The sequence below is a fragment of the Taudactylus pleione genome, unplaced genomic scaffold (genome assembly GCF_031769625.1).
Source record: "Taudactylus pleione unplaced genomic scaffold, aTauple2 ptg000332l, whole genome shotgun sequence".
Taxonomy (NCBI): Eukaryota; Metazoa; Chordata; class Amphibia; order Anura; family Myobatrachidae; genus Taudactylus; species Taudactylus pleione.
In genome coordinates this window covers 4853816-4864628 of record NW_028284733.1, presented here as the reverse complement: position 1 = coordinate 4864628, position 10813 = coordinate 4853816, and the positions used below count along the sequence as shown (strand labels likewise).

The 10813-nt window shown below is 37.5% G+C and overlaps 1 pseudogene; it reads right to left on the bottom strand.

The window, feature by feature from the left end:
* Positions 1-2616: 2616 nt before the first annotated feature.
* Positions 2617-2734, bottom strand: LOC148509110 (5S ribosomal RNA; annotated as a pseudogene).
* Positions 2735-10813: the final 8079 nt, after the last annotated feature.

Genomic DNA, 10813 nt, shown 5'->3' with positions numbered 1-10813 from the left:
AGACATATATACACAAAGCAAACATTTGTACTTACACATCGATGTGCAGAGTCCGCGTCATGCTGCGTCCCAGGCCGGGGTGCATATCGATGACGTCATCACACCAAACCCTCATCTCGGCGCATAGACAGCTTCTCTATGCGCATTTTTTGCACTTCTGCCCCCACATGCTAGCTATGACCCAGGGCCGGCACTAGAGGACTTCAACCAGTGCGGTTGAACAGGGGCGCCACCCATAGAGTGCGCAACACTCCCCAACATCCCCATTCCATCGGGACGGTAGTGGACCGCAGGTGGTCAAATCGGGAGGTTGGGGACCTCCACCGCCACAGCTGTGTGGCGGTGCCGGACTCCAGAGTCTAAATGGATGCTGCGCACATGTGCGCGGCATCCATTCAGTGATGGGAGAGGGCTGGAGGAAGCCCTGCCAGTGATGGAGTGCTGGGCTTGCCCCCAGCCTGATGTTATTTGGAGGCATGCCATGCAGGCATGAAAACAAATAACATCACTTGGGAGCGTGGCCTATGGTAATTAGGTCACACCCCATTTTTAGATAGATATTAGATAGAAAGATAAATAAAAGATAGATAGATCGATAAATAGATAGATAAATAGATAGATTGATTTTTGCTTCAAAAATGTTCCATTGTCATCTTTCTGGGTTTTGGTTGTAAACAACAAAAGAGAAAAAAGTATGGCTATTATCTGGGGCACTCTTAATTAATACTTATAAATAAATTAAAACATAACTTTTATTAGCAATAAAATAATGAAGTACCAAATAATTTGTTCAAAAATTCAGATGGTATAAATCCATCATAAAAGAACAGACTTCATGAATCATAATGAAATCTGAAGGCAAATTAGTAATTCATTACACACTCAGAAATTGGATATATTTGATTAATAGTATAAATTTTTATATTGCTTGGCGTGTGCAGAACCACTCCCAAATATACAGTCAGGTGCATAAATATTGGGACATTGACAGAATTTTCATATTTTGGCCTCTATTCACCACCACAATGGCTTTGAAATGATACAAACAAGATGTGCTTTAACTGCAAACTTTCAGATTTAATTTGAGGGTAATTACATCCAAATCAGGTGAACGGTGTAGGAATTACAATGGTTTCTATATGTGCCTCCCACTTTTTATGGGTCCAAAAGTAATGGGACTATCAACTCAAAAGCTATTTCATGGACAGGTGTGGGCTATTCCCTCATTATTTCATTATCAATTAAGCAAGTAAAAGGTCTGGACTTGATTCTAGGTGTGACATTTGCATTTGGAATCAGTTGCTGTCGACTCAATATATGAGATCCAAAGAGCTGTCACTATCAGTGAAGCAAGCCATCATTAGGCTGAAAAATCAAAACAAACCCATCAGAGAGATAGCAAAAACATTAGGTGTGGCCAAATCAACTGTTTGGAACATTCTTAAAAAAAAGGACGCACCGGAGAGCTCAGCAACACCAAAAGACCCGGAAGACCACGGAAAACAACTGTGGTGCATGACAGAAGAATTATTTCCCTGGTGAAGAAAAACCCCTTCACAACAGATGGCCAAATCAAGAACACTCTCCAGGAGGTAGGTGTATATGTGTCAAAGTCAACAATCAAGAGAAGACTTCACAAGAGTGACTATAGAGGGTTCACCACAAGATGTAAACCATTGGTGAGCCACAAAAACAGGAAGACCGGATTAGAGTTTGCCAAACAACATCTAAAAAAGCCATTACAGTTCTGGAACAACATCCTATGGACAGATGAGACAAAGATCAACTTGTACCAGAGTGATGGGAAGAGAAGAGTATGGAGAAGGAAAGGAACTGCTCATGATCCAAAACATACCACCTCATCAGTGAAGCATGGTGGTGGTAGTGTCATGGCGTGGGCATGTATGGCTGCCAATGGAACTGGTTCCCTTGTATTTATTGATGATGTGACTGCTGACAAAAGCAGCAGAATGAATTCTGAAGTGTTTCGGGCATTATTATATGCTCATATTCAGTCACATGCTTCAGAACTCATTGGACGGCGCTTCACAGTGCAGATGGACAGTGACCCGAAGCATACTGCAAAAGCAACCAAAGAGTTTTTTAAGGCTAAAAAGTGGAATGTTATGCAATGGCCAAGTCAATCTCCTGACCTGAATCCGATTGAGCATGCATTTCACTTGATGAAGACAAAACTGAAGGGAAAATGCCCCAAGAACAAGCAGGAACTGAAGACATTTGCAGTAGAGGCCTGGCAGAGCACCACCAGGGATGAAACCCAGAGTCTGGTGATGTCTATGCGTTCCAGACTTCAGGCTGTAATTGCCTGCAAAGGATTTGCAACAAAGTATTAAAAAGTGAAAGTTAGATTTAGGATTGTTTAGTTTGTCCCATTACTTTTGGCCCCTTAAAAAGTGGGAAGCACATATAGAAACTGTTGTAATTACTACACCGTTCACCTGATTTGGATGTAATTACCCTCAAATTAAATCTGAAAGTCTGCAGTTAAAGTACATATTGTTTGTTTCATTTCAAAGCCATTGTGGTGATGAATAGAGGCCAAAATATGAAAATTCTGTCAATGTCCCAATATTTATGCACCTGACTGTATATCTTAAACTACAGCACCTGGTATTCCCTGGAGGTCACCCTACCAGGTACTGACCAGGCCAAATACAGTTTAGCTTCCAAGATCAGACGAGATTGGGTAATCACGTAATGTATGGCTGTAGGTATAATAGGGAAAATTGCACAATTACCAGGTCATAGCAATATATATGTAGGACTAATAGTGTTAATAGTAAATTTGTTGATAGATGACAGCATCCAAAAAAAGAATGCACAGGCAAACTTTATTTGTACCACATGTATAATTGATTAGTCAAAAGATATCACCAGATTTATTATACAAATAATGTTATAGGTTTCTAAACCCCCTTATTCAATAAAGAGGTAGACCATAAATATTTATGCATTCAATTGAAGCTGCATAAAGGACATATAAAATTAGTCCGACAGAATATCTTATAGTAAACTATAGTAGCATAATAAATCAAACTGGGAACAGTATTTGTGTATACCAACTAGATGGAGAGATATATGTCAGCAGCTGACACTTATAATTGGTAAAATAAGCAAAAATAACACAACAGGTGTCTTCTCAGACCATCAAAGGATATAAAGAATTATCACTCGCTGTCTCTGTGAAAATGACTGTGAACCACATAAATTTGTAGTTTGATCAAAAAAATCATTTGTGAAAAAATCACATGTGCAGAATGAAAGTCACTGAAAAAATAATAACATATTATGTATATATACACACATATCAGATCCCGGACAGAAAGGACCTATTATACATACATCAATCAATCAATTGACGTAATTAGATCCACCAGTGGAAGAGAAAGAAAATTATAAATCAACCTGACTGTAATATAGAAAGTGGTGATATAATCAAAAAATGATACACCGTGTCTCTCCACTATGAAATGAGAGAGATTGTGACACAAATTTGCTGCTGTAAGCTGGCTTAGAAAATTACATTCACAAAAAAATATATAAGAGATTAAACCACAGCCAGTCAGCGAAAATACCAATTGACAAGTGACAGTATAAATATGACAGAGACAGAGTTCATAAAATATAGAATATATAGATGGTCAAAGTTGACAATTGATCTCTGGTATATGTGTACAAATATTATTGAAGCTGTAATCAGCAGAAAACACTAAGAGATCACACATAAACTGGTTAATGTGCAGTAAAGACAGGTCCTAGGTAACAAAGGTCCTGCTGTGTCACTATGCAAATAAATAGCGCTCTTGTATCAAAATCCCCGCAACATAAACTACATTTACCAGCATGCAATGTAATTAACTTTTATATAATTAGTGCATAGTCCTTTGGAAGGGACAGAGTTATCTTTCTGGTAACTGCCCGCCCTCCAATCACACCTTGCCGATAGTGTCAGATTGATGGTTTCTGTACTTAAATCGTGAGTCACAGGCTGTCGACACGGATGAGGTGAACAAGCCCTCCGCCGGGCGAAACGCGCGTCCTCACTCAATTACACACCGTTTAGACTTCCAGCCAGTGCACGGGCTGGACGCCTCAGAGACTTGGATGCAGGAGTGGTATTGTATTTTTACACGCTGACATAGCAGGACCTCCGTGTCCTAGAACTGAGAAGACACCTGTTGTGTTATTTTTGCTTATTTTACCAATTATAAGTGTCAGCTGCTGACATATATCTCTCCATCTAGTTGGTATACACAAATACTGTTCCCAGTTTGATTTATTATGTTACTATAGTTTACTATAAGATATTCTGCCGGACTAATTTTATATGTCCTTTATGCAGCTTCAATTGAATGCATAAATATTAATGGTCTACCTCTTTATTGAATAAGGGGGTTTAGAAACCTATAACATTATTTGTATAATAAATCTGGTGATATCTTTTGACTAATCAATTATACATGTGGTACAAATAAAGTTTGCCTGTGCATTCTTTTTTTGGAAAGCTGTCATCTATCAACAAATGGACTATTAACACTATTAGTCCTACATATATATTGCTATGACCTGGTAATTGTGCAATTTTCCCTATTATACCTACAGCCATACATTACTTGATTGCACAATCTCGTCTGATCTTGGAAGCTAAACTGTATTTGGCCTGGTCAGTACCTGGTAGGATGACCTCCAGGGAATACCAGGTGCTGTAGTTTAAGATATATATTTGGGAGTGGTTCTGCACACGGCCAAGCAATATAAAAGTTTATACTATTAATCAAATACATCCAATTTCTGAGTGTGTAATGAATTACTAATTCACCTTCAGATTTCATTATGATTCATGAAGTCTGTTCTTTTATGATGGATTTATACCATCTGAATTTTTGAACAAATTATATGGTACTTCATTATTTTATTGCTGCTAATAAAAGTTATGTTTTAATTTATTTATAAGTATTAATTAAGAGTGTCCCAGATAATAGCCATACTTTTTTCTCTTTTGTTGTTTGATACATATTTTTGGCTTTGGGAGCACCACCAACAATTATTGATGATAGATATTACTCTGTGATTGCTGTATGGTTGGTTCATAATTAATTAACATTTAAAAAATAGTTCTGTGCAGAATCTTCTTTTCTTCTCTTGGGTTTTGGTTGTGTTAGTTTTATTATATATTGTCTTAGTTTTATTACATATGTTGCTTGTTATGTCATCTAGTGACAACTACATGAGCTTGCATAAGCAAATAATCCTTATTTCAAGCACATGTATTGTCTGATATCTCTAAAAGTCTAAAACATTAACAGCAATTGCTAGATATTTAGTATAAATATATTTTTTTCCATAGGGTAATTGAAATTTTATTTGACAAGATTACAAAAACATTATATAAATACAAAAGACCAAATATTTTAAATCAAATAAAATGTTTTTTTTATTATTATATTGAAATGTTTAAAAATGTATCGATTTAAAAAAAAATAGATAGATTGGAATGCCCAAAAATTGTACTTGTTTATTTCAAAAACATACAATTTTAGCTATGGCAATTGCAACAATAAAATAAAAAAATGGACTACAGCACAGACCAAAGCTTCCATTACCATGTGTTGGTGGCTTGCTGACAAAACTGTAGTTAGCACATGAAGTAAACACAGCTATGTCCAGGTAATCATTTGCCAACCATTTAGAGCCTTTATGACACATATTTTCAGTAGCACAACTCCAAATATCCAAAACTTGACGTGAGGGAGCTGTGAAGAATAATAAATAAACATAAATATCAGTAGAGAGTTACTTTATCGTAATTAAAGTACATGAAGTGAGTACAGATGATATTATAGTATAGTACCAATTTGTCACGACCAGCCAGCCAATTCTCCAGATACCACAATCTGAGAATCGCCAACAGTGACTTATGGTTACCTCAGCGCGTGTGGCTAATCTAACACGGTTCTGCCACCACCAACAAAGTTGATGGGAGTCATTAGGTTCTCCCCTCAAATCTCCATATGCACACTCACTTACAAATAGGTACGTAGCTTTGACCTTACAGGCTCGTGAATTTGACAAGAACACAGAGAATACACTGGATTAAGAATGTTTAATCCGAAAAATATTCCCAAGGTTATTGATTACAGAAAAAGGTAATACAAATATGGACAATACAAAAATATCACAATTAAGTTTCAGAAAGTAAAAGGAATTAAAATGATAAAAAAAACAGAGTCTTTACACTTCTTTGACCTGGTGGTGAAGGAGACACAGAAACATTAGATCCAGGCCAGTCATCTCAGGACTCTCCTTAGGCACAAGATTCTTCCCCTTTCTGTGCCACGCCTGTCTGTCTGCCCCTCCTCTTTAGAATGTAAGCTCTCATGAGCAAGGACCTATTCCCTCATGTGCTTCTCTTTACATTTTCTTCGACTCTTTACTCCCCATAAAGGCACCTAATATGTGAGTGCCAACTCCCGGCTGCTTATTGTGAGTGCTTTAATCGCTATTGCAGCAATGTATATAAATCGTGTCCTTGTCCTGCACTGTAATGTACTGTAAGTTACTTGTTTCTTGTTCACTTATTAGCTCTATATACTATGTAAGGCGCTGCGGAACACTTGTGGCACCATATAAATAAAGGATAATAATAATAATAATAATAATAATAATAATAATAATAATATTTAAGAAGTGAAATTACATAAAAAGAAGAATTAAAATTTACTTCTCAGGACAAAGATACAACAGTTGATTGTAATATACTTCTTGTAGCAATAACAAAAAAATATTTTGGTCCAATATTTCAATTAAAAATAACCATGGCAGCTCAACTCAGAGGGTACTGGCTGGCAATGGTGAGAGTACTTTTAATAGTCACCAGGACAGTGTAGAGAGCCTCTTAACATGCATGATCCAGCATTGTCATGGGCACACCTGCACCCTGGAAGTTTGGCTTCATTAATTACAAAATCAGAAAAATAAATAAATTGTTTAAAATTTGGTGGAAATGTAATAACGGATAAAATGCTTTATTTTACACATCGGTCCCCATTATCGCCATCCTAAAATGCAATTTTGTATGGAGGATATTGGCTGTTGAAGTTAAGGCAGAAATTTCGTAAGCTGTCACCGGCAATATCCGGCGATAGCCACTGTTGGTGGTAGACCTTAGTAAAAAGCATAAAGGTCTATCTCATATGAAAACAGTCATTTTATTCAGAGTCAGAGCTAAATAAATAAACTTTTTATTATAAAATTTGACAATTAAATTTCTGTCTATAAAATATGACGTAGTCCTGTTATGTACTTACACATCGGTGAATGTGGAGAAACCCATAAGGAGTGCTTTATTTTTGAGTGTTGCTGACTACACATTACTCACAAGCACCCCAAAAAATGGACCTGATTCTAAATGGCCAGCCACTGTTTTTCCTTCCACGGCCATCCCCATTAGTATTAGCACTTACACCCTCTCCATGCTTGGTACATCTCCATCTGCATGCTCAAAATAAGCACAGAATTTAGCCTACACACCCAACACACACCCACAAGATAGATCAGTTCTGTGTATCCGCATGGTGGCCTTACAGAAAAGCCAATTTCACGGTAAGAGTGAACAGTCTGCACTTGCAATCTCCATCCGTGTGGCATGGTAAGGTGCATGCACATTCAGCACTTGCTCTCTATGGTGCATATGCAGTTTGCAGATATCCATAATATTCCTCTGGAATCAAGTTCAGTATATTTAGATCAAGTCCAACAAACTTAGGAGTGAAGCTGTGAGTTATTGGTGGAGTAATCATAACAGCAAGCATCAAAGAGACGTCAATCTTCTCGTATGAATGACAGTCCACGACCCTTCATCTGGTGAATGGTATGAATTTAAACCATCTGATATTTTGTTTAGACCATTTAGACCATTTGGCTATAGCTCAAAGCCACCAAGATTTTGGTTGGGCCCAGGTGCTGGGGTGTGGCCAATGAATGGTTTATGACCACATCTGCTTGCTGTATACATAATCATGATGCACACAAGGGGGCATGATCGTGTAATTTTTAGGGTGTTTAGTTGTGTTTACCCAACACTCATGGTCCCCTACAGAGGCCCATGTAATCTGCACCCACTCACTCCCGTTTCTGTGACCAGGAATTTATTCATCAGCTTCTACAAAACTACTGTGGCTGGAATAAAAATGGAAAAGATTGTGTTATAATTACCAAAAACCTGGATAGTTTGGAGTAGACACTTATTTTCACTGCCATAACATTTCTCAGTGACCTCAGTCTCACAATAGCCTAAAACAAAGGCAGCGCACCATCGGCAAGTCAATCCATTTGGCTGCCAGATATCGCTGGGTACTGTAAAATATGAACATAAAACATGTACTGTGCTGTCTCACTTCTACATGTGTTAAACGCAGACAATTTAAGCAAATCAGACTTCTTGAAACGTAATATAAGTTAGGTTGAAAATTCAATGAACAGCCCACATTTGTCTCTTTGGCAATGTCATGCCCTACATACAGTATATAACTAGATGTTTCTCAAGTGATGTTTCTGTTGATTGAGAGGGAGAAGGGTCTATAGTCGGGTCACAGTCCAGCTGGTACAGTATATAAGAAAAAAACACATAGAGGACCCAACATTGAGAGATAATATGAGCTGTGGGCACTTAGAGAAGGAAAGGAGAGAACTGCAGGAAAAAGAGATAGAAAAAAACAGTTTTGAGGGAAAGGATACGGGTAGAAGCGTACAAAACAAAATTAGGTATTTCCAACAGAGGAGAAATCTACGTTATAGAGAAAATTAAACTACATTAACTGTAAAAAGAAATTAATAAAGTTACAGACAGAATCATAATTAGGAGCAAGAAAGATTATTCACAGAGACTCATAGAAAGCAGTAAAGACCTTTACAGTGTGTATGTAATACAAAGGGTCTAGGCTCCATAACTGTGTTTATGGTAACTAATGGTAAGAAATGTTGTGAACAAATCTTATCTTAATATTAGCATCACTCATCCTTAAAGTTAAAGTAATTAAGAAATATAAAGTAATTTAATAGAGAAATTTGAAAAAAAATATTGTTTCTCTTCCTAATTTCCTCCTTATCCCCATCTGTATTCCCCAAATAAAAAGCAATAAAATGGTCAGTTCATTGGGGGCTTTGTGTTGGTTGGGGCCTCAGAGTGGGGGTCAGTGACTCTACCTCTTTGTATAACAAGATGAAGTATCCACAACCGACCACTGCTACAATGTCCAAGACTGTAACTAAAGTGACCATTGCTGCAACATATAAATAATATAATCCACATAAGCCTTATATGGCTGTATAACAGTACAGGGCATAGCTATATAAGTACACCTCATACTTCCTGCTCTGATGGATATGTGGACTTTATAACGCCGTACCTACTTTCTGTTAACAGTTTATGGCTATTTGTGATACCATTTAATATTTATATCGCTTATTGTGCTGATGCAATAGAAATATGTTTGGTAAAAAAAGTACAGGGTCATAGGTCACACAGAACTCACACATGACGCCTAATAATCTTTTTATTTTACATTAGGGGGGAAAATCATTCCTTATATAGTAATACACAAGATTCAACGTGAAGCAGAGCTTGTATGAGGCAATTTTATATCCAATTGTTTTATTTCCAATAAGGGTAACACATTTCAACACTGGGCACTTTCACAATGAGACATTCCACACAAGAGACATCACTGCGCTACCAATATAAGTGATGCCCTCTCAAATATAAGGCTGTGGTTTATATCAAAGTACTTCAGTAAAAAAAAAGTGGATTAGCATTGTCTATATATCGTTATGCTGGGATGGGAAACATAAATGAAATGAAAACACTTACATGTAGGTAGTTCTGGAGTACAGTCATCAGTATGACAACAGGATGTGGCCAGGATTATTTTGTTACTATGGGAGCTGATGGTTCTTAATATGTTACACTGTTCCTTAGGAACACAAGATATGGATGATGCTCCCAGGTATGAGAAGTCCCCATCTGTATAAAAAGAATGATGATTAAATGACACAAACTATGTTTTAAACAGGGCTAATCTATACATTTGCATGAAGCTCCATATATGGCAACATTCGGAGCGCAGATATTTTGCTAACGGATTGCTAATGCCACTATATGTGGGTCTTAATGAGTACGCATTGCGGCGCTCCAATGTTTTCCACCTGACACGTCAGTCATCACTACGGTTATCATCAATTCCACCTACTCTATGCTGGGTGCAAGAGATCCATCTGAGATAGGTGTCCCCGCGGCACAAGCGCAACTCAACACAAATCTTGCAAATGCCTGTGACACTCCCATGAGAAAGTTTTCATCCGCACATGCACGCAGTTGACTCCCAGAAACACCTATTTCACCTATAGAGAGAAACAGCCGAGAATGTCCAACTCAGCAAAACCCAGAGATATGCACAGACGCATACGTGTGCTACACCACATGTGCAGGGTGATAAGGTTTGCTAGATGTGGCTGTACATGGAGCTATTTGCTACTTAGAATCAGGCACTTTGTGTTCAGCATCAATAATGAAAGAGACGTCGCACCTTCAACCTAAAAATTACCATCTACAGTTGCCAAAGGTTTTAGGTAGAGATGTGCGCGGACCCCCACATCTTGGTTTTGGCAAAGCCACCGCCACCTTCAAGTGTTTTGGTTCAGATTCGGTTTTAGTTGTAAATTTCTTTATTATATATCCTATTACATATATATATATATATATATATATATATCCTATGAACATGTAATCCAAAAC